The 22,212-nt window shown below is 43.8% G+C and overlaps 1 long non-coding RNA gene across 1 annotated transcript; it reads right to left on the bottom strand.

Moving 5' to 3' along the window:
• Positions 1-7,047: 7,047 nt before the first annotated feature.
• Positions 7,048-17,468, bottom strand: LOC129654008 (uncharacterized). Its single transcript, XR_008715344.1, has 3 exons — positions 17,343-17,468; positions 10,063-10,161; positions 7,048-7,331 (listed from the first exon to the last, which is right to left on the bottom strand). It is a non-coding gene; the product is annotated as an uncharacterized LOC129654008 (long non-coding RNA).
• Between the last annotated feature and the right edge of the window lie 4,744 nt (positions 17,469-22,212).

Raw genomic sequence — 22,212 nt, 5'->3', positions numbered from 1 at the left:
TCCTGCAGTTGTATTTGCATGGCAAGCACTGTATTTTCACTCTGAGTGCATGCTGATTTGGGGTGTCCTTAAGGAGCCTTAGTCTCCGAATGTCTTGTTCCAGGACTTTCTACTAAAATAGTCCCTTAATCCTGAGAGGTCTCCAATGAATTGGTCTCATCCTCCTGCCCATTCCAACTTGTATTTCAGGACCATCATAATAAGACCCTTTGTAAATGATTTCAACTTCCTTGGTCATCCTCCCTTGATTCTTGGAACCAAGTCCTATCATCTACCCAAGAGGCAAAAATCTTCTGGGGGTTAAAAAATAAAGACTAGCTGATTGGCTTAATTTTTTTCACTTTTTATTTGGTATTGGGGTATAGCTGATTATCAATGTTGTGATAGTTTCAAGTCAACAGCAAAGGGACTCAGCCATATATGTGTATCTGTATCCATTCTCCCCCAAACCCCACTCCCATCCAGACTGCCTCATAACTTTGAGCAGAGTTTCATGTGCTATACAATAGATCCTTGTTAGTTATACATTTTAAATATAGCTGTGTGTACATGACCATCTCAAACTCCCTAACTCTCCCTCTTACCCACCCTCCCACCCCTGCAACCACAAGTTCATTTTCTAAGTCTGTGAGTCTCTATTTTTAAGTAAGCTCATTTGTATTATTTCCTTTTAAATTCTTCATACAAGGGATGTCATATGATATTTCTCCTTCTCTGTCTGACTTACTTCACTTATTATGACATTTTCTAGGTCCATCCCTGACTGGCTTACTTTAAATCTGTGATAGGAAACCTTGGCTTGAGCACTGGATTGGTCCTCAGGCAAGTCCAGTTGCTCATGTAGCTCCGGACACAACCATCTCCTCCTCTTGATTCTCTTCTCCAGCCACATTCTCACTGCTCTGATGACCTCACCTTGCAGAAGCCTCCAGCAATACTTGCATCTTTCTTGGCCAAATTTAAACCCTGCCCACATACCTCCTACTTTCCTCCTCTTACAAAGTAAGAAGTGGCCCTTCACTTTCTTAATTGAAGTATAGTTGATTCAAAATGTTAGTTTCAAGTGCATGGCAAAGCAATTCAGATATAGATATTTAGATAGATAGACTCAGTTATATTATATATATATATTAATTTTCAGTTTCTTTTCCATTTTAGGTTATTGCAAGATATCAAATATATTTCCCTGTGCCATAGAGCAGGACCTTGTTGTTTATATATTATATATATATATATATATATATATATATATATATATATACATATATATATATTGGGGGCTTGACTTATGGCTCAGATGGTAAAGAATCTGCGTGCAATGCAGGAGACGTGGGTTCAATCCCTGGGTTGGGAAGACCCCATGGAGAATGGAATGGTTATCCACTCCAGTATTCTTGCCTGAAGAATTTTGTGGACAGAGGAACTTGGTGGGCTACAGTCTACAGGGTCACGAAGAGTCAAACACAACTGAGCAACTAATGCTTTCACTTTTTTTCAGTGTGTATATTTTAATTGAAAACTCTTAATTTATCCTACCTACAGCCCTGGGATTTCTTTGGAAGGAATGATGCTAAAGCTGAAACTCCAGTACTTTGGCCACCTCATGCGAAGAGTTGACTCATTGGAAAAGACTCTGATGCTGTGAGGGATTGGGGGCAGAAGGAGAGGGGGACGACAGAGGATGAGATGGCTGGATGGCATCACTGACTCGATGGACATGAGTCTGAGTGAACTCCGGGAGTTGGTGATGGACAGGGAGGCCTGGCATGCTGCGATTCATGGGGTCTCAAAGAGTCAGATACGACTGAGCGTCTGATCTGATCTGATCTGACTTTCCCCTTTGGCAACCATAAATTTGTTTTCGATGTCTGTGAGTCTATTTCTGCTTTGCAAATAAGTTCATTTGTATCATTTTTTAAGATTCCACATGTAAGTGATATATGATATTTGTGTTTTTCCGACTTACTTCAATTCGTTATGAACCACTCTAGGTCCACCCACGTTGCTGCAATGGCACTATTCCATTCTTTTTTATGGCTCAGTAATATTCTGCTGTATATATACAGCCACATCTTCTTTTATCCTCCACTTTTTAAGGATTTCACTCCTTAGGACAGAGGTCCCCAACCTCCAGTTTCTAACACCTAATGATCTGAGGTGGAGCTGATGTAATAATAATGGAATGAAGTGTACAATGTAATGTAATGTAATGTAATGCAAGTGTAATGCATGTGAATTACCCCCAAACCATCCCCACACTCACCCCAGGTCCGTGAAACCATTGTCTTCCACAGAACTGCTTCCTGATACCAAAAAAGTTGAGGACCTCTACCTTAGGTCATTCCCTTTGTGCTACATTAGTAATTTCTGTTTGATCATTTATCCATTAGCATAGAATAAGCTCTAGTAAGCTTCTTAAAAGATAAAGAACATTTGTCCCATTGCCCTCTCAGACATGTGAATGGATCATCTCTCCCCTACCTCCCACATGCAGTCTCTATTCAGGACTTTCTCATGAACATGAGTTTGAACAAACTCACCCAGGAGATAGTGAAGGACAGAGGAGCCTGGCGTGTTGCAGTTCATGGGGTCACAATCATTCAGACATGACTTAGCGATAGAACAACAAGAAAGGATGTCATCCAACCATCTCATCCTCTGTTGCCCCCTTTTCCTCCTGTCCTCAATCTTTCCCAGCTTCATTGTCTTTTCCAATATCAGCAGTTCATATCAGGTGGCCAAAGTACTGGAGCTTCAGCTTCAGCATCAGTCCTTCCAGTGAATATCCAGGCTTGGGTTAAAGTTACAAAGCACACAGGAAAAATTTCCTGTCCCCTGATGTGTTCTCGCAGCAGAATATAACCCAGATGCCCCCTTCCTTCCTCCTCCCTATCTGTCTCTCAGTCTGCAAACACTGCTGTCTTGGTTTTCCACTTACTGTCTGGTTTCCCTTTCGCTGTCATTGTAAGGGGTTCCTCCTACTCTGGTTTCTGAGTGGCGGCCTCTTGCAAGGTCTGTCCTTTTCCTCTTTATCTTTGCATCTCCCCAGTGATCTCATCCTGTGGCCTTAAGTAGCATTCCTACAATAAACCCTTATTTTTATCCCCACCAAAGCACCCTCTCCCCTGAGCTGCTCCAGCTGCGCTTCTCAACTTTGCTGTCTCTAAAATTTCACATTCAAAGCTGAGATCTCGATCTTCATTCACCCTCTCACCTGCACCTCCCACACCCTATCATTTACATTTTAATAAGCAACATAATTATATGCCAAATTCTCAAGCCAGAAGCTCAGAGTCATCCTAAACTGTGCCCTCTTCCTCCCACTGCATCCCAACCCAACCCTCTAGCAAGTCTCATCAATTCTGCCTTCCAAATGCTCTAAGTCACATCACCTTACCCACAACCATCACCTTAGTCCAAGCCACCTCCATCTCTCACCCAGATCCCCGCAAAATCTTTCTCAGAGTTCTCTCTGCTTTTTGACAATGTCCCACCTGAAAGACCAAGTGAACACTAACACAAAAAACGAATTTTATTCCTTTGCTTACACCCTGCAGTGACACCTCACTGCACTCCAAACAAAATGCAGACTTCTCCCATGACCAACAAGGTCATGGTTGGCTCATGTGCCCTGTCCAGCTTCGTCCTGGGGCATACTTCCTCCTAACCACTAAGATTCTGTGACACTGGACTCATTGATTCCATAGATGCACAGACTCGTTCCTATCTCATGGGAGCCCCTCTGCCTTGGGGTCTTTTCTTCTTACCCCTTCCCTGGATGGCCTCTTGCCCTGCTTTTCTTTTCTCAGCTCTGTCCTCACGGTTGCCAAGTCTAAGTGGTACCCTTCTGATATGTTCTTTTTTCATGTTTTTTTAGAGTATAATTGCTTTACAGTGCTGTGTTAGTTTCTGCTATACAACAATGTGAATCAGTGATATGTATACATATAGCCCCTTCCTCTTGACTTCACTACCCCACCCCAGCCCACCCCCTAGGTCACCACAGGACTCCCTGCGCTATACAGTAACTCCCCACCACTAGCTTTCTATTTTACACATGGTAGTGTATACATGGGGTTTTCCAGAGAGCACTAGTGGTAAAGAACCTGTCTGCCAATGCAGGAGATGCAAGAGATTTGGATTTGATCTGATCCCTGGGTCGGGAAGAGCCCTTGAAGGAGGAAATGGCAGCCCACTCCAGTATTCTCACCTGGAGGATCCCATGGACAGAGGAGCCTGGCGGGCTGCAGTCTGTGAGGTCACAAAGAGTTGGACATGACTGAGGTGACTTAGTATGCATGCACAATGTATGCATGTTAGTCCCAATCTCTCATTTCACCCCACCCTCCCCTTCCCACTCCCACCCATGTCTATGCATCCATTCTCTACATCTGCGTCTCTATCCCTGCCCTGAAAATAGGTTCATGTGTACATTTTTTTAATTCCACGTATATGTGTTAATGTGCATTATTTGTTTTTCTCTGACTTATGTCACTCTGTAAGACAGACTCCTAGTGTTTCTAGTCACTGTACCCTTTTTTAATTTTCATTTAGAGTCCTACACAATTTGTAATTGTGCATTTAATCATGTGTTTTTCACTTATTGTCTGACCCTCCAGCTCAACAGAGAGCATCATAATGGGAAAGACCATATCTGCTCATCAGTCTTTGCATTTCTGATCCTTTCTTCAGAGTCAGCACCAAGTGTGCGGTCTGGGGTCCCTGGACACATGAGTCAGACTCTCTGTTTCCTCCATCTGCCCAAGCTGTGCTATCATCTAACTGCTTGTGTGCTTTATTTGGTGACCTCTTGACTTTATGCTTTGGATTCCATGGCTCCTCCTGTCCAGAATGCCCTTCTGAACTCCCCCAAATGCTCAAATGACACCCTATTTGAGGCTCAGTTGAAAAAGTCACCTCCTCCAAGAGGTGTTCTTATATTCTCACAGCCACATTACTCAGGTTCTCTGTGTTCTCCCAGCCAAGCTTTGACATCCCTTCTGTTGGGGTCACCTATAGTACAGAGTGAGCTGAGGTAAAGGCGGGGGGGGGTTGGTGCATCTCTCTTAAGGGGCCAAGGTTCCTGCAGGCAGGAACATGGTCATGTCTTCTTCCATACCCAGAATTCCCTGCCTCTCTTAATTACTCAAAAGTCTGTTGAGAGACATTCTTATTCCTTGTTTCTCTTTCTTGTTAGTAGAACATGACAGAACAGATACTATTTCAAATGAGATAACCCCCATGGTCTCCCAGATAAACACTCTGTCTTATCTTCTTCAACTTAAATTAATATTGGGTTCTGTGCATCACAAACTTGGTCTGTATCTTATCTTGCATCGTCCATGTAATTCCCTGTTTACAAAGGTCCCAGAGTAGACAGGGTGGGCGCAGGAGTTACAACCTCTGTACTCTCTTATTGAATGGTAGACTAGCATCTTCCATCAGTAATTCAGGCACTGAGCTGAACAAAGATGAACAAGACATGGTCCCTAATCTTGAAGGGCTTAATCTGCCAAAGCATCCAAGTAAGATGCCAGAGCTTCCAGGCAGGTGTTATTCTATTTGGAAAAGACTCACTTCAGCCCAGGTGCATCAGTGCCTGTGTCTTCATAGTTGCTGTGAACAGACAATGTGATGTTAGTGCCAGAAACATTTCACCTTCCACCGTCTACTTACTGTGTTAGATTAAATGTCATGAACATGTATCTTTTTAAGCTGAATAATCAGGCTATCCCTCTTCTAAGGACAATCTTTAGAGAACAAAGAGACTACAGAGACATAACTTATATGCAGAGCACATCATGTGAAATGCCAGGCTGGATGAAGCACAAGCTGGAATCAAGATTGCTGGGAGAAATATCAAAAACCTCAGATATGCAGATGACACCACCCTTATGGCAAGAAGCAAAGAGGAACTAAAGAGCTTCTTGATAAAAGTGAAAGAGGAGAGTGAAAAAGCTGGCTTAAAACTCAACATTCAAAAAACTAGGATCATGGCATCCAGTCCCATCACTTCATGGCAAGTGGATGGGAAAACAGTGTAAACAGTGACAGACTTTATTTTGGCGGGGGGTGGGGGGGGCTCCAAAATCACTGCAGATGGTGACTGCAGCCATGAAAATAAAGGACGCTTGCTCCTTGGAAGAAAAGCTATGACAAACCTAGTCAACATATTAAAAAGCAGAGACATTACTTTGCCAACAAAGGTCCATCTAGTCAAAGCTATGGTTTCTCCAGTAGTCATGTATAGATGTGAGAGTTGGGCCATAAAGAAAGTTGAATGTTGAAGAATTGATGCTTTTGAACCATGGTGTTGGAGAAGACTCTTGGGAGTCCCTTGGACTGCAAGGAGATCTAACCAGCCAATCCTAAAGGAAATCAGTCTTGAATATTCATTGGAAGGACTGATGCTGAAGCTCCAATACTTTGGCCACCTGATGTGAAGAACTGACTCACTGATCCTGGGCAACATTGAAGGCAGGAAGAGAAGGACATGACAGAGGATGAGATGGTTGGATGGCATCACCAACTCAATGGACATGGGTTTGAGTTAGCTCCAGGAGTTGGCGATGGACAGGAAAGCCTGGTGTGCTGCAGTCCATGGTGTCGCAAAGAGTCAGACAACTGAGCGACTGAACTGAACCGACACTGAGTTAAAGATGAACCACTCAGGTATTCTGGGTTCCTATCTCATCACCCCTGGGTAGCCTTGGGATGAACATTTTATCACTGTCATGACCCAGTTTTGACACCAAAGTAAAATAAGAGGATGGTGTCCTGTTAGGACAGGTGAAGGTGACAGGGTCTGAGCCTTCATATTTTCAGGATGACTAAAAGGTTCTGTTTGGATTTATTCAAATAACATGTCAACCCATTTCTTATTCTTCTCAACATTGTGCAAAGCCATAGTCAGATGCTTGGGGGAAAATATGGTTAAATCTAATTTGGAAAAGAATATGAATGTATGCATAAACGTATATGTATCTAAATATCTATAGATTTTATTCTGGAATATACCCCCAGGAACGTACAAATATTTATTTCCAATTCAAGTGAAATCCAAAACTGCAGAAGCCCATTAATCCTCTTTGATTCCTCATAGGATCCAGTCTGAGACTGCCCCGCCAGCCCATGGCTTGCTGTCACTCATTGTCAATACAGAAGATGGAAGGTGTGTGTTGTTAACTTGACCTTGAATGTAGGCTCACCAGGGCCTCTGAGAGCAGGCTGCAGCCATTCATAGCTGGAGTGGTCACACTGCCATAGCGTCAGTGAGTTCGTCTGCTTCCAGCTTGGCTGCTTCTGTTTAAGCTTCAAGCCTTTTCTTTCTCCTGTTTGAAAACAGTTACCAGGGGGCAAAACGATTCAAAGTGACATCTGGGTCCCTCTTGGCTTGTACATGGTAATTCCCTCCCTTCCAATCTGTAATTAAGTCAATTAGATTCCTAAGTCTTCTATGAGAGGGTTTCCAGAAATCCTTCTTCTGGATGCACAAGTGAAAAAGTGAAAGTTAATTGCTTTGTCATGTCCGACTTCTTGGGACGCCATGGACTGTAGCCCACCAGGCTCCTCTGTCCATGGAACTCTCCAGGCAACAATACTAGAGTGAGTAGCCATTGCATTCTCCGGAGGATCTTCCCAACACAGGGATTGAACCTAGGTCCCCTACATTGCAGGCAGATTCTTTACTGTCTGAGCCACCAGGGAAGCCCTATTAGAATTAGTTCCCTCAAAGTACCACCTCCTTGTACCTGCTTTTTCGCTCCAGTTCCTCAGCAGGGAAAGACACAAAATGAAGCACAGCAATCAAAATTTCCTCCAAATATGGGCCAGTCATATATGGAAGAGAAACCAAATGCACACTCTCAGGTCCCATCCCTGGACAGGCATCCCTGGCCTGATGATGGCTGATGGTTCCTCCAGGTCTGGTCAATCTAGGAAGGCTATTTCCTGCATGACATTTATTAACTGAAATACTGACAGAGTTAACATAATACTCTAGACAGGCAGCTGAGTTTGGGGTTTTAGACCATCCAAATATCAGAGATTTAGAGGTTTTAGTGGATGTACTTCTTGGCACATATATGTACTGTCTTAATCACTTCAGCTTGCTATAACAAAAATGCTATAACCTAAGTGGCTTAAACAGCTAACATTTGTTGCTTATAGGTCTGGAAGCTGGGAGTCTAAGATCAAGGCATCTGATGAGACCTGACTTCCTGTTTCACATTGTTGTTGCTGTTCAGTTACTAAGTCCTGTCTGACTCTTTGCAACCCCATGGACTGCAGCATGCCAGGCTCCTCTGTCCTCCACTATCTCCCAGACTTTGCTCAAATTCATATTCATTGAATTGGTGATGCTATCTAACATCTCATCCTCTGCTGCTTCCTTCTCATTTTGCCTTCAAACTTTCCCAGTATCAAGGTCTTTTCCAATGAGTCAGCTCTTCACATCAGGTGGCCAAAGTATTGGAGCTTCAGCATCAGTCTTTCCAATGAATAGTCAGGGTTGATTTCTTTTAGGATTGACTAGTTTGATCTCCTTGCTGCCCAAGGGACTCTCAAGTCTTCTCTAGCGCCACAATTTGAAAGCATCAATTCTTCACCACTCAGCCTTCTTTATGACCCAACTCTCACTTTCATACATGAATACTGGAAAAACCTGGTTCATAGATGGCTGTGGTGGAAGGGTCAAGGGAGCTCTCTGGGGTCTTTTCTAAGAGTGCACTAACCCCATACATGAGGCTCCACCATCATGACCTAATCACCACCCAAAGGCCCCATCTCCTACCATTGTCACATTAGGATTTAGGATTTCAACAAATGGATTTGGCTAGGGGTGGAGGACACACACATTTAGTCCATAACACACTCTACAAGGCAAACAGATAAATCAGTTTTCTCTTGTTTACATTTTCTTGATGAAAATGGAAATTGCCTCTGTTTCATCCAAAAGGCTCGGACATGTTTGATAGGCTTCATATCTGGTTTGGGAAGTTTCCAAATACATAGAAAACCTGCTTGAATGTCTTAAATTCTGTTTCCCTAAGCACCCATTTTCTGAAATCCTAAAGAGAGTTATTCAAGGAAATGATCCATAACGTCCTATTAGGATACACCTGTATCATTTCCAATAAAAGAATCTGTCCCAGCAAATAGCACCAGCAAGACCCATCCATCATGTGGGACATGCACTTACAGGAGGTGTCCTCAGTGGCATTCTCCTCGGGCTTATTCAGAAATCCAAACTCTTAAACCAAGAAAATCTGGACACACACACACACTTGCACACACACTATGTTGCTGTTTACAGTTACCTAATTCAGATTGATTTATTATCCACTGACATAACCAATTCCAAGCCAAACTGCCAATGTGAATGCTCATTCATGTCCAACTCTTGTCCTACCAGGCTCCTCTGTCCATGGGATTTTTCAGGCAAGAATACTAGACTGGGTTGCCATTTCCTCCTCTGGGGAATCTTCCTGACCCATGGATTAAACCCACAAATTCCTCTCAAATTTAGGTCATTAGGACAACTGAGTCAAGCATGGTAATATCATTGAAAATCAGTAAAGAGAAAACTCTTATTTTGAATAGTCAAACCTCTGTTTTGTTTAGTACAAGCAAACCCAGATGGGAGAAGACAAAAATGAGAGAAAACCAAAACTCATTTTCTTTCATCAGAGTACTTTCAACTGGGGATTCTGATGAACATGAGTGGTAGGCAGATTTAGGGATCTCATTGGCTGGTTTGCTTGGAGGATTGAAGTTTCAGTTGGTAATGATATTTGCTGAGATAATCAACACTAACAGTGCCACTAATTCAGTCCTTTCAGATTCATCCTGAGATCAGTGTTAACTACTTAGACTAATCCAGAAAATACAGATAGGACCTAGAAAAAGTGCTATATGCTTAGTAGGGATTCTGGAGATATCTATTTAACTTAATGGACTACTTCAACAATACTTATGAGACCTGGTATCTGCAATACTATAATAAGCTTTGGATTCATTCATTCATGAATCCATTTATTTAAACAGTAAAAATAGAGTACTTACTGTATGTCAGGTACTATTCCAGGTACTTCAGATGCATCTGTGTATAGGAGATTCAAGGAGTCCAACAGAGGACCATTTGCCATCTGACCAGGTTGGGAGCTATAAAGGTATAGAAACAGGATTACAAAGATGATCATAATGTCAGCATCAATGCCAACAGAGGCTGGCTTGGAGCAGTGCAGCAATAAAGGACTTTTAACACCAAAGCCAGAATTGGGCAAATCAAGCATCCAGTTTCAAGTATGGATGGAATGCAAGCAACCCAGCCCCCTACAGGGCAGAGACCTTGCAGCTGAGTCTGTCTAGGCAGGTAGACTCTGTCGGGGGAGCTTTGCAGCACCTGTTCTGGCTCCAAATTCCCAACTACAGAAGTCACCCAAGAAGTAAGTGAGGGAGAGAGGCCAGTGTGTCAGCCCATTGGGTTTCCCACCATATGTAAATACCAAGACAGACAAAGGAGATTTATTTGCCCTCTGTCTATACCATAAACAAAATAAGCCATGGATATTCACTGAGTTTGCAGGGGATTCAGGTTCTGTTGGCCAAGGGGCACAGACAATGAACAGTCAGTTCAGTCGCTCAATTATGTCCAACTCTTTACGACCTCATGGACTGCAGCACACCACGCTTCCTTGTCCATCACCAACTTTTAGAGTTTGTTCAAACTCATGTCCATCAAGTTGGTGATGCCTTCCACGTATCTCATCCTCTTTCATCCCCTTCTCCTCCTGCCTTCAATATTTCCCAGCATCAGGGTCTTTTCTAAGGAGTCAGTTCTTTGCATCAGGTGGCCAAAATATTGGAGCTTCAGCATCAGACCTTCCAATGAATATTCAGGATTGATTTCCTTTAGGATTGACTTGTTTGATCTCCTTGAAGTCCAAGGGACTCTCAAGAGTCTTCTTCAACACCACGGTTCAAAAGCATCAACTCTTTCTTTATGGTCCAACTCTGACATCCATACATGACTACTAGAAAAATCATAGCTTTGACTGTACAGATCTTTGTCAGCAACGTGATGTCTCTGCTTTTTGATACACTACCTAGGTTGGTCATAACTTTTCTTCCAAGGAGCAAGTGTCTTTGAATTTCATAGCTGCAGTCACCATTTGCAGTGATGTTGGAGCCCCCCAAAATTAAGTCTGTCACTGTTTCCATTGTTTCCCCATCTATTTGTCATGAAGTGCTGGGACCAGATGCCATGATCTTAGTTTTCTGAATGTTGAGTTTTAAGCCAGCTTTTTCACTCTCTTCCTTCACCTTCATCACAAAGCTTTTTAGTTCCTCTTCACTCTCTGCCATAAGGGTGGTGTCATCTGCATATCTGAAGTTATTGATTTTTTTTCCCAGCAATCTTGATTCCAGTTTGTGCTTCATCCAGCCTGGCATTTCACATAATGTACTCTGCATATAACTTAAATAAGCAGGGTGGCAATATACAGCCTTGATGTACTTCTTTCCCAATTTGCAATCAGTCCATTGTTCCATGTCCAGTTCTAACTGTTACCTCTTGACTTACATACAGAGGCAAGTTGGATGGTCTGGTATTCCCATCTCTTTAAGAATTTTCCAGTTTGTTGTGATCCACACAGTCAAAGGCTTTGGCAAACAGACAATGAGCAAACAAACAAATAAATAAGCATGGATATTCCAAAAGGGAAAAGGGGCTGGCAGGGAATGAGATAGTTAGGTAGCATCACAAACTCAATGGACGTGAATTTGAGCAAACTCTGGGAGATAGTGGAGAACAGAAGAGCCTGGCATGCTACAGTTCCTGGGTCACAAAGAGTTGTACATGACTGAAGTGACTGACCACAGCACACATAGCACATAAGAATGTACGGATAATAAATGTCTTCCCTAAATCCAGTGAACACACACACATTTTCACACACACTCAAAAAAGTATCATCTCAAAAAAGCAAAATACTGTGAACCTTAAATCAGCACAAATAAATATATTTTAACAGCTGTGCAGTAGTTCTTTGCAGGGACTTAACCTACTATTGGCAGCCCACTCCAGTGTTCTTGCCTGGAGAATCCCAGGGATGGGGGAGCCTGGTGGGCTGCAGTCTATGGGGTCACACACAGTCGGACACAACTGAAGAGACTTAGCAGTAGCAGCAACCTACTATTGGAAAAAAAAAACCTGATGCTGGAAAAGATTGAAAGCAGAAGAAAAAGGGGCTGACAGAGGAAGAGACATTCAGATAGCATCACCGATTCAACGGACATGAATTTGAGCAAACTGTGGGAGATAGTGGAGGACAGAGGAGACTGGAATGCTACAGTCCACAAGGTGGCAAAGCATCAGAGACGACTTAGCGACTGAACAACAGCTAAATGGACTGTCCTTCTAATCCAGTGCTGGTAGAGTTAAGTGCCTCCTCATAGCTGAGATAGTTGGTTTAATGTACAGTTTCAGCCAAGCCTCTAACACAGTGGGGACAGCTATGAGGTCAGACACAGTCCAGGGAACCAGAGCTCCCAGGACCTTCTCTTCTAGACCCTGGACTTGACTATTCCCTGCAAAAACACGGTCACCCAAATGGAACCGCCATTTTTTAAGATGCTGTTTAAAGAGCTCACAGTCTATACAGTGGGAGAAACAGTAATACATTTTGATTTTTGAAACCAATACACATGAAGCTGAAAATGGAGCCATTTCTGCTGGCCCCCATCCCTACTTACACACCCTATAATTCAGAACAAACCATGAATCCCACTATTTTCCCCACACCACCCGAAGCAGTGAGAACACGACAGGATAGAGGGGAGAGGGAGCCATGTGGCAGAGAACAGAGCTTTAAACCCCGAGGAGCCCAATGAGAGGAACTTTTCTCCCCAATGGAGGCTCACGAAGAGGCCCAGCCATTGGCAAGAGAACAGAAACAGGGTGTGCTGAATTTTCCAGCTGATATAAGAGCTATTTCCTCAACAATTTCTCTCTAAACACTGCTGTTTCCTTCAGATATCTTAAGCCCCTGAGCATGAGTTGTTTTTCAATCATGGGCCTGCGAATGGCTTCTTGCTTCCAAACAATTCTCCTTTCTCTGACTTCTCCAGGAGAGGTTTGGAAAGATCTTTCTCTCTTTTACTGTTGACACTCCAAGGCCACAGAGCATGAGAGAAGGATGATTTTCAGACTCCTCTCTCCTGCAGGAATAACTGAAGGCCCCAGACTTTGCTGTTCTCAACTACTGTGTGCCTTCAAATAGCTGGAAAAAACACTCTCTTGCTTTTAGTTCAGTCCACACATATTTACTTCATGTAAATATTTGCTGCTGTAACAAATGATCACAAAATGGGTGGCTTTTATTTATTCTCTTTATTGATGTACATTTATTCTCTTACAGTTCTGGAGTCGATAAGTTAAAAATAAGTCTGCTGGGGCTAAAATCAAAGCTCTTTCTGGAGGCTCTCAGTGATAATCTTCTCCCTTGACGTTTCTGTCAATAGCTTCTGGAAGTCACCTGTATTGCTTGGCTCATATGGCCCCTTCCTCATATACCTCCAACCTCTTTCTTTGGTGGTTACATCCCCTTCTTCCTCCTTCTTATAAGGAACCTGGTGATTACATTAGGATTCACCCAGATAATCCAGGGCAATTTCCCCATAAATATCTAATTCCATCTACAAAGTTCCTTTGACATAGCAAGCAACATAATCACAGATTTCAGGGACTAAGATCTGATATTCTTGGGGACCATCTTTCAGCTAATCACCCTGAGTGGGTGGATACTGCACAAATTTTGATCACACAGAATCTGAAGCTTCTCTCTGTGCTCATGGAAACACCACTTGGGATGCAGAGCCAGCCTCCCACCAGAAGATGCAGGTTCACCATCTTTGCCCTCCCTCCTCCTCTGATGCCAGGACCCAGGCTCCAGCAGCCAGATACGCACACCCAGGTTTTGATTCAGCAATTGATGGTGCATAAAAGCAGGCATGGTCAGAATGGCCATCATCAAACCATCTACAAACAATACATGCTGGAGAGGATGTGGAGAAAAGGGAACCCTCTTTGCACTGTTGGTGAGAATGTAAATTGACACAGCCACTATGGAGAACAGTATGGGAGATTCCTTCAAAGACTAGGAATAAGACTACCATATGATCCAAGAATCCAACTACTGGATATAAACCCTGTGAAAGAAAAGTGAAAGTGAAAGTGAAAGTCACTCAGTCATGTCCAACTCTTTGTAACCCCATGGACTATACATTCCATGGAATTCTCTAGGCCAGAATACTGGAGTGGGTAGCTGTTCCCTTCTCCAGGGGATCTTCCAAACCCAGGGATTGAACCCAGGTCTCCAGGTTTGCAGGCAGATTCTTTACCAGTTAAGCCATCAGGGAAGCCCAAAAACCCTGAGAAAACCATAATTCATAAAGACACATGGTCCCCAATGTTCATTGTAGCACTATTTATAATAGTCGGGACATAGAAACAATCTAGATGTCCATTGATAGATGAATGGACAAAGAAGTTGAGAGGCATATATACAATAGATTATTACTAGCCATAAAAAGGAATGAAGTTGAGTCAATTGTAGTGAGATAGATGAATCTAGAGCCTGCCATACGGAGTGAAGTAAGTCAGAAACAGAAAAATAAATATCATATATTAATGTGCGTATATGGAATCTAGAAAAATAGTAATGATGAACCTATTTTCATGGCAAAACTAGAGACACAGATGTAGAGAATGGGTTTGTGGACACATAATGGGGAAGAGAGGGTGGGACAAATTGAGAGAGTAGCATTGACATATATACACAATACCATGTGCAAAATAGATAGCCAGCGGAAAGCTGCTGTCTAACACAAGGGAGCTCAGCTTGGTGCTCTCTGAAGACTTAGAGTGGTGGATTGGGGTGGGGGGGAAAGTCAAGAGGGAGGGGATGTATGTATACATATGACTGATTTGCATTGTTGTACAGCAGAAATTAACACAACATTGTAAAGAAATTATCCTCCAATTATTATTATTTTAAAGCAGGGATGTGGGGAACGGATTCCAGCAGGAGGGGAGGAGCAGCATGTGTGTCACATTTTGAGCAGCTTCAGTGGCAGGGGTTTTAACAACAAAGCCATGGAGGAGGATCAGTGGGTTGGTGCTGCAGGACCAGGTCTGGGATGTGATTTCAACATGCAGCTCACAGCCTGGTTCTCTGGCCCTCCCAGAGGGCTCAGTAGGCAATGTCCTTGGATAAATTCATTTTCTACTTAAATTGGCCAAAGACTTTCTCCTGTTGCTTGCTAGTGAGAAAGATGGTCAGTACGTGCCAAGCGGGACTGCTCCTGTGGTCTCAAAGTTGCTGCTGTGGCCTCAAAGCCAAGTAAAGGAGACTCCAGCACAGTTAAGGAGAACTGGGAGACATAAAGACACCTCACCTGAGCTTACTCAAGCAATACAGCCATTTCCCATCGGCAGTCACACCAACTTGTTGCCTTGAGCATAAATAAAGGAAACAGAGCCAGGGTCATCAAGATGGTCAGGCTGGAGTTAAGGAGCAGGAACATGGGACTATGGGAAGAGGTCCCTTCCTCCCCTTCCAATAGGGGATGAGAGCTTCACCCTACTCTCCCTAAAACCAAATAGAGAGTGGAGTGCTATAGAAAAATTGCTTATAGATAATAAATAGGTCAGTAGTGCAACCTGGTTTGCTTGGAACAGATTCAACTATTGTTGCAGGGCTAAGTCGCTTCAGTTATGTCCAACTCTTTATGACCCCGTGGACTGCAGCCTGCCAGGCTCCTCTGTCCATGGAATTCTCCAGGCAAGAAAACTGGAGGGGGTTGCAATGCCCTCCTCCAGGGGATCTTCCCGACTCAGGGATCGAACCTGCGTCTCTTATGTCTCCTGCATTAGCAGGCTGATTCTTTACCACTAGTGCCACCAAAGCGTCCCTCTCACTCTCACCAAGTGTCTAGGTTTGGACAACTGGTTCTGTGGTCACTTATGACTAAACAACTGCTTATTCTCTGGTTGGACCTTGTTGAGCTGCAAGACCTGCAGTCCCACTCTGGTCCTGGAGGATCGTAAGAGGGTCCTAGTGAGAACACAGCATAAGTCCTCTGACTTTTGGAGGTGAGCACATGTGGACATAGATTCATGCCCTTAAAAAAAATTATTTGAAAGGAGAAAGCTGGATGAGATATCAGCTCCAGCAGGGCAAGATGGAAGGGATGCACAACAATTCTGTGAAGGGAGTAAGAGCAACTCCCTCTTTGTCCTGACCAACCACCCCCCCACCACACACACACACAGCCTTCAGGGTGCACAGAGAAACCTCCTGGGGTTCTAGTGGTTTTATGTAAAGAACTAGAAGGTTTGAGGGAGATGCAGAAGTTGCAGGGATGCTGAAGCTAGGGAAGGTGTGGCATGGAGACCTGGACACCTTTCTGAGCCATCCTCAGTGACGTTGGCTCTTCCAGAAACATGAACACAACACCCCAAGGAAACTACACTCAGCCTCTACACAGAAAGTGAAAGTGAAAATTGCTCAGTCAGGCCTGACTCTTGGCAAACCCATGGACAATACAGTCCGTGGAATTCTCCAGTCCAGAATACTAGAGTGGGTAGCCGTTTCCTTCTCCAGGGCATCTTTCCAACCCAGGGATTGAACCCAGGTCTCCCGCACTGCAGGCAGATTTTTTTACCTGCTGAGCCATCAGGGAGGCCATCAGCAATTGACAAAATCCAAGGGAAGAATTTCAAGACCAGGGACAGCTCACCCACAACCAATAGCTGCTCCCTGCATTAAATGACCACTGTGTCACTATCTCTTTTCCCCTGGATCCTCCACTTCAGAAGTGTTAGCACCTAGAAAAGCACAAAGCCGCAGGAGTGAGCACCCCTACACCCCACCCCCTACATGCATACCCATTTTCTAAGCCCTTTATGTGAGGATCTGGCCCATACGGGATCAGAAAGTGTTTTGAAACATTTACCAAAAGAGAGTTTTAAACAGAACTGGATTGATTTTCATAAACAATAGTGACTAGAAATGAGATCTGTCAATTAAATCTACAAAGACATCATTAAATAAAGAAAGGAGGGTTTGACAGAGCATGGTTATTGAAAGAGGTTGGGAAGAAAAAAAAACATGGAGTTGAGATGGCTCAGTACACAGCTCAGTTCATGGCCTAACCTTGAGCCCAGCATTCTCCTCTCCTTTGTTTTCCAGTGGGAAGTCTACTTCCCCCATTCTCATTGCATGTGATGGGGAAGGGATGTCCACTGTTCACTTTCCTCCCACCTCTTCTCCCCCTCCCACCTCCACTTGAGTAGTAGAATATGTGAGCAAGGCTTCACCAGAGCGAACCTCAAAAATCTGCTGGAACCCTGGGAGAAGGAACAGATATTTTTGCAGTGTGATTGCTTAGCTGGTGGAGTCATCAGCCTGAAAACCATTGAGCCCCATCTTTCCACTACAAGAGAAGAACTTAACTAAGGGTGATGCCAGCACGGTAAAAAGAAGAGCCAAGAAATGCAGGCCACCTGGATCCAACTGTGCCTGAAGCTAGATAAAAACCTTGAGCTTTTTGGCTTCATAAGGCCACAAATTTGTTTTACTTGATAAGATATTTAAAAATGGTTTCTGTTGTTATACAGAAAAATACTTGTCTGATACAGGTGCTCAATAGGTGGGAAAGGAATTTGTATCAGTCAGTTCTTAGAAGGAAACCAAAAGCAGAGACAGATTAAGGCCAAGGAATTAGCTGGGACTAACAGGAGTAGGCTTTACTAGCCACAGCCTCGTGTCATCAGAGCCCATGAGAGGAGGAACTCAGGAAAAGGGATCAGCTGGAGGAAGTTGTAGCCATTTTCACAACTGCTATGATGCTAAAGCAGGGGGTGAGAGGCGGGAAGCATACTCGATATTTCTCACCTTTGCCCTTCTCCTTAAACCACTGGCCAAACCCAGAGGGAAGGAAGCCTGGGTGATGCAACAGGAGGGATGCATGTGTGAGTGCTTAGTCGCTCAGTTGTGTCCAACTCTTTTCAACCCATGGGATGTAGCCCACTAGGCTCCTCTGTCCATGGGATTCTCCAGGCAAGAGTATTGGAGTGGGTTTCCATGCTCTCCTCCAAGGGATCTTCCCAACCCAGAGATCGAACCCATGTCTCCTGTATTGCAGGCAGATTCTTTACCATCTGAGCCACCGGGGAAGCCCTCAGAAGGAGTGCAGGATGCTTCTAATCTCCTAGCAATGTCCTCATTCAAACAAATAGCAGGTTTGGAAAAGGCTTTCCTGTATCCAAGACTTTGAACCTAGATCGAATCCCCCACAGGACAGCACACCAGCAAGCATCATAAAGGATAACACTGGGGCTGCTGATCTTGGATAATTTCACCCTTATTTCAAGGCTGGTTCGCTCCATACTTTTATACACATTATCCCCCTGCTGGTGTTTCCTCCCATGCTTCTCAATTCCATCCTTTGTCCAAGACCTGAAGCCTCATCTTGCCTGGAAATCTGGTCCATACCCCTCCTCCCAACCATAGCCCACAGTACACCTCCTCATCCCTATCATAACTCTACCACCTTTAACTCCATGCACCTGACTGAGCCATGTATTTGGAATCAACCATGGAATGAGCAGGTTAGTGCCGATGCCTCAGGTCCACTCACGTGACTGTCTTTGTGTCATTTCCCTAGCCAGAGCTTGCAGCAAACACCCCCCCCCCCAGAGGGGCTGGGTCTTATACTCCCTATATTTGGAGGTCTCACCCTACCCTATCTCCATCACAAACACACATCTGCTACTTGGCCCCCTTTCCTGCCCACGTGCCATACAGTGCAAACAGTAGACACCTACTGAATATTTATGGGCTGAAGTAGGTTTTGGGGGGAATGGGGCTAAATAAATTCAGAGTCCTAGAACCACAATGTCTGTAAGATAGATTTATGCAGAGAACAGAGCAACTTCAAATAAGGGAAGTGTATGAACCAACACAGGAAGGATGAGTCCAAGGTAGACCCATGTTCTAAGCAAGGATGGGGTGCTGAGCTTATTGGGGCACCAGGAGACCTCAAGGCTTTGAGAAAACTCACCCACTCAATGTCTCATTCCCACTGAAAATTTTACTTAAGCTATTTTGTCTGCACTTCTGCCTATGCTATTTAAATAGCTAGTCAAACTTGCAGCCTTTCCAATAAAAAATTCCACGGAGCATCTTACCCACTGTGAGAAGCGCTGCTTCCTCTTGTGTTACTTGATGGTGCCTCCTGTCTTCATCCCCACCCCATGGCCCATGGCAGAGCAAAGCAGCCCCTGATAGGACCAGCTGCTGCCTTCTCTATGTGGGGAGAGTCCACTGTGGACCAACCAGAGCCCAAACTCCACACGTGGGAGCCCAGTGGTCTGGACTTAGAGCTAAGATGTTGACACACCTGGAGAGAGCACCTGGCCACCTTCACTCTGCAGAAAGGTCCTGACCTCCCCTAGCACAGGCACAGAAAATAGATATTTCTCCTGAGTGCACAGGACAAAGCTCTGCTAAATTCTCAAAAGAGCTCTTATTTCTTATCCACTAATTTCAGCATTATTTTCTCCTGGAATTGCAAGACACAGCTCTTGGAGACGACTGGCATTTAAATAGACTGGCTGTATGGAAACAGGGCAGCATTCTGCATTCCTGCTACTGTGCTTACTGGGAGCCTTTGGTTAGGAACCAAATGCATCACCTTCAAATGCCACAGGCTTCCTTCACCTGCAACTCAATCTGATGTCATCCTCTTGTTTCCAGAAATGTCATAAATAACAACACGACTTTCAAACAAGAATACTTCTAGTAAGTTCATACGAAATATTTTTAAACGTAACAAGGCATTATAGAATTATGAAAATTTTCCTAGAAAAAAAATTAGTCTTAAATAAAACTAATAATAAATGGGAAATTTTATGCACAAAACTCAACATAATTTCCATTCCAGTTCACCTGGGGAAGAAAGGATTGATTTCTGATTGATGGAGGGCAATGCTCATTAACAAAGGTGGTACCAAAGCAAGTATGTCATACCAGAGAAGATATTGATGGGGAATTTAAAAACATATCTCAGAGGAGGACCAAAGCCGCCCTGAGTGGACAGAACCACAGATGAAATCTCTGCAAAAGCCTTAGTCCCACCTGTTTAGCTGAGGGCAGCTCACCAGATTCACTGAGTTGAAAGGCCAAGAAGTTGTTAGGATGATGAAATGAACTTATCTGATGAATCCCCTTTGCATATGAGTTTGGACCACAGAGAAGAAGAGATCACGGTTGACAGTGCAAGCAAATTTCCAAAAAAGAGTGTTCTCTCTACTTCAGAGTCAGCAAGGGACAGACTTCCTCTGGGCCACATGCACATAGCACTTGGGAAGACATCACCTCCATGCTGGGTTAATTTCTTGAGCTCCATAGGGACAGTTCATCTGGCTCCAGCCTCCCTGGCTTGTCTTAATTTTGTTTGTTTCTCCCTCAAAAAGAATTTTCCTGTTTATTCACTTCCAAATCAGACATTATCAAGTCTTCCATGAAAAGGTGGTTGGGCAAAATGCTCTTTGATTGTAAGATGTCAGAGCCAGAGACATGTGCCCCTGAGTCCACTCCAAATGCACTCCCTCCACAATGTGAAAATGCAAAACAAAGAGCAAGGACCCAGTGCTCCAGAACTTTCCAACCCCAAGTCTCTACCCATATCTGTGCTAATAAACCCAGGGACCCTGAACTGCAGGGGCATGAGATGAGAGTCAGCACTGCTTAGGTCAGAAAGAATCACAATGCCCAGGAAAATTCTGTCCTTGCCATCCCAGACAGGGAACTGCAGATCTAAATGCTCATGCTGAGTAGGGCATCATCAAAACCCAATTACACACTGCAGTTGGAGCTCAGCATAGCATGAGCTAAGGAGCAACTTCAAACAATTTAAAAGTTTTATTTCAAGCAGCTTCCTCAGTTCACTTCCCCAAACTTAATTCAATCCATGAAGACTGAATGCCTATTGGGTGCCAAGATGGAGTTTGTGACATAAAGGGTGAGGCCAGGGTATCTGTAACTACGCTGCTTGCCATGCGGTCAATAAGAAATCCCATTATCAAGCTGGAGTTCCACCTACTTTCATCCAACTGTCTTCTCCAAGTTAAAGGAGCCAGGAAGCAGAGGCAGACCTGAAGATGGGTGACAAGAGAAACAGAGTCAGACTGGTGCCTGGATAGTGTGCTTGTTACACAGCTGATATCATATGCTTGTAATTCATCCATCCATAGATCCAAGAGATGATGATCTCAATCCTATGAGATGTGGTGAGCATCAGATGGGTAAGATCTATAAAGGGTCTAGCCTGCCACTCACATTACTTTTTGACTGTTGTATAATAGATCACCACAAATTTGGAGGCTTAAAACAATACTCTTGGGGACTTTCCTGGTGGTGCAGTGGTTAGGACTTTGCCTTCCAATGCAGGGGGTGTAGGTTCCATCCCTGGCCAGGGAGCTAAGAATCCCACATACCTCTCAGCCAAAAACTGAAAACATAAAACAGAAGCAGTATTGTAACAAGTTCAATAAAGACTTTAAAAATGTCCCCCACAAAAAAAAATTCTTTAAAAAAAAAATCAAAATATTGATGGGCTGGGTTCTCATCTGGAGGCTCAACCAGGGCAGGACCCACTATCAAGCTCCCTCAGATGGGTGGCAGAATGTATTTCCGGGAGGTTCATGACAAAGCTAGTAAAAGAAAGAGTCTTTGATTTTTGGAGCTTCTGACTTCAAGGAAGGTCCTATTTGAAAGAACTCACCTGATTGGGTCAGATTCATCTGGTGACTCAGATGGTAGAGTCTGCCTGCAATTTAGGAGACTTAGTTCCAATCCCTGTGTCAGGAATATCCTCTGGAAAAGGAAATAGTATCTCACTCCAGTATTCTTGCCTGGAGAATTCCATGGACTGAGGAGCCTGGCAGATTACAGTCCATGGTGTCACAAAGAGTCAAATACAACGGAATGACCACTTTTTTTAACCTAGAATAATCACTTCATGGGAAATAGATGGGGAAACAATGGAAACAGTGTCAGACTTTATCTTTTTGGGCTCCAAAATCACTGCAGATGGTGACTGCAGCCATGAAATTAAAAGACACTTACTCCTTGGAAGGAAAGTTAT

This window comes from Bubalus kerabau, chromosome 5, assembly GCF_029407905.1.
Source record: "Bubalus kerabau isolate K-KA32 ecotype Philippines breed swamp buffalo chromosome 5, PCC_UOA_SB_1v2, whole genome shotgun sequence".
NCBI lineage: Eukaryota > Metazoa > Chordata > Mammalia > Artiodactyla > Bovidae > Bubalus > Bubalus kerabau.
This window is presented reverse-complemented; position numbering and strand designations above follow the sequence as displayed.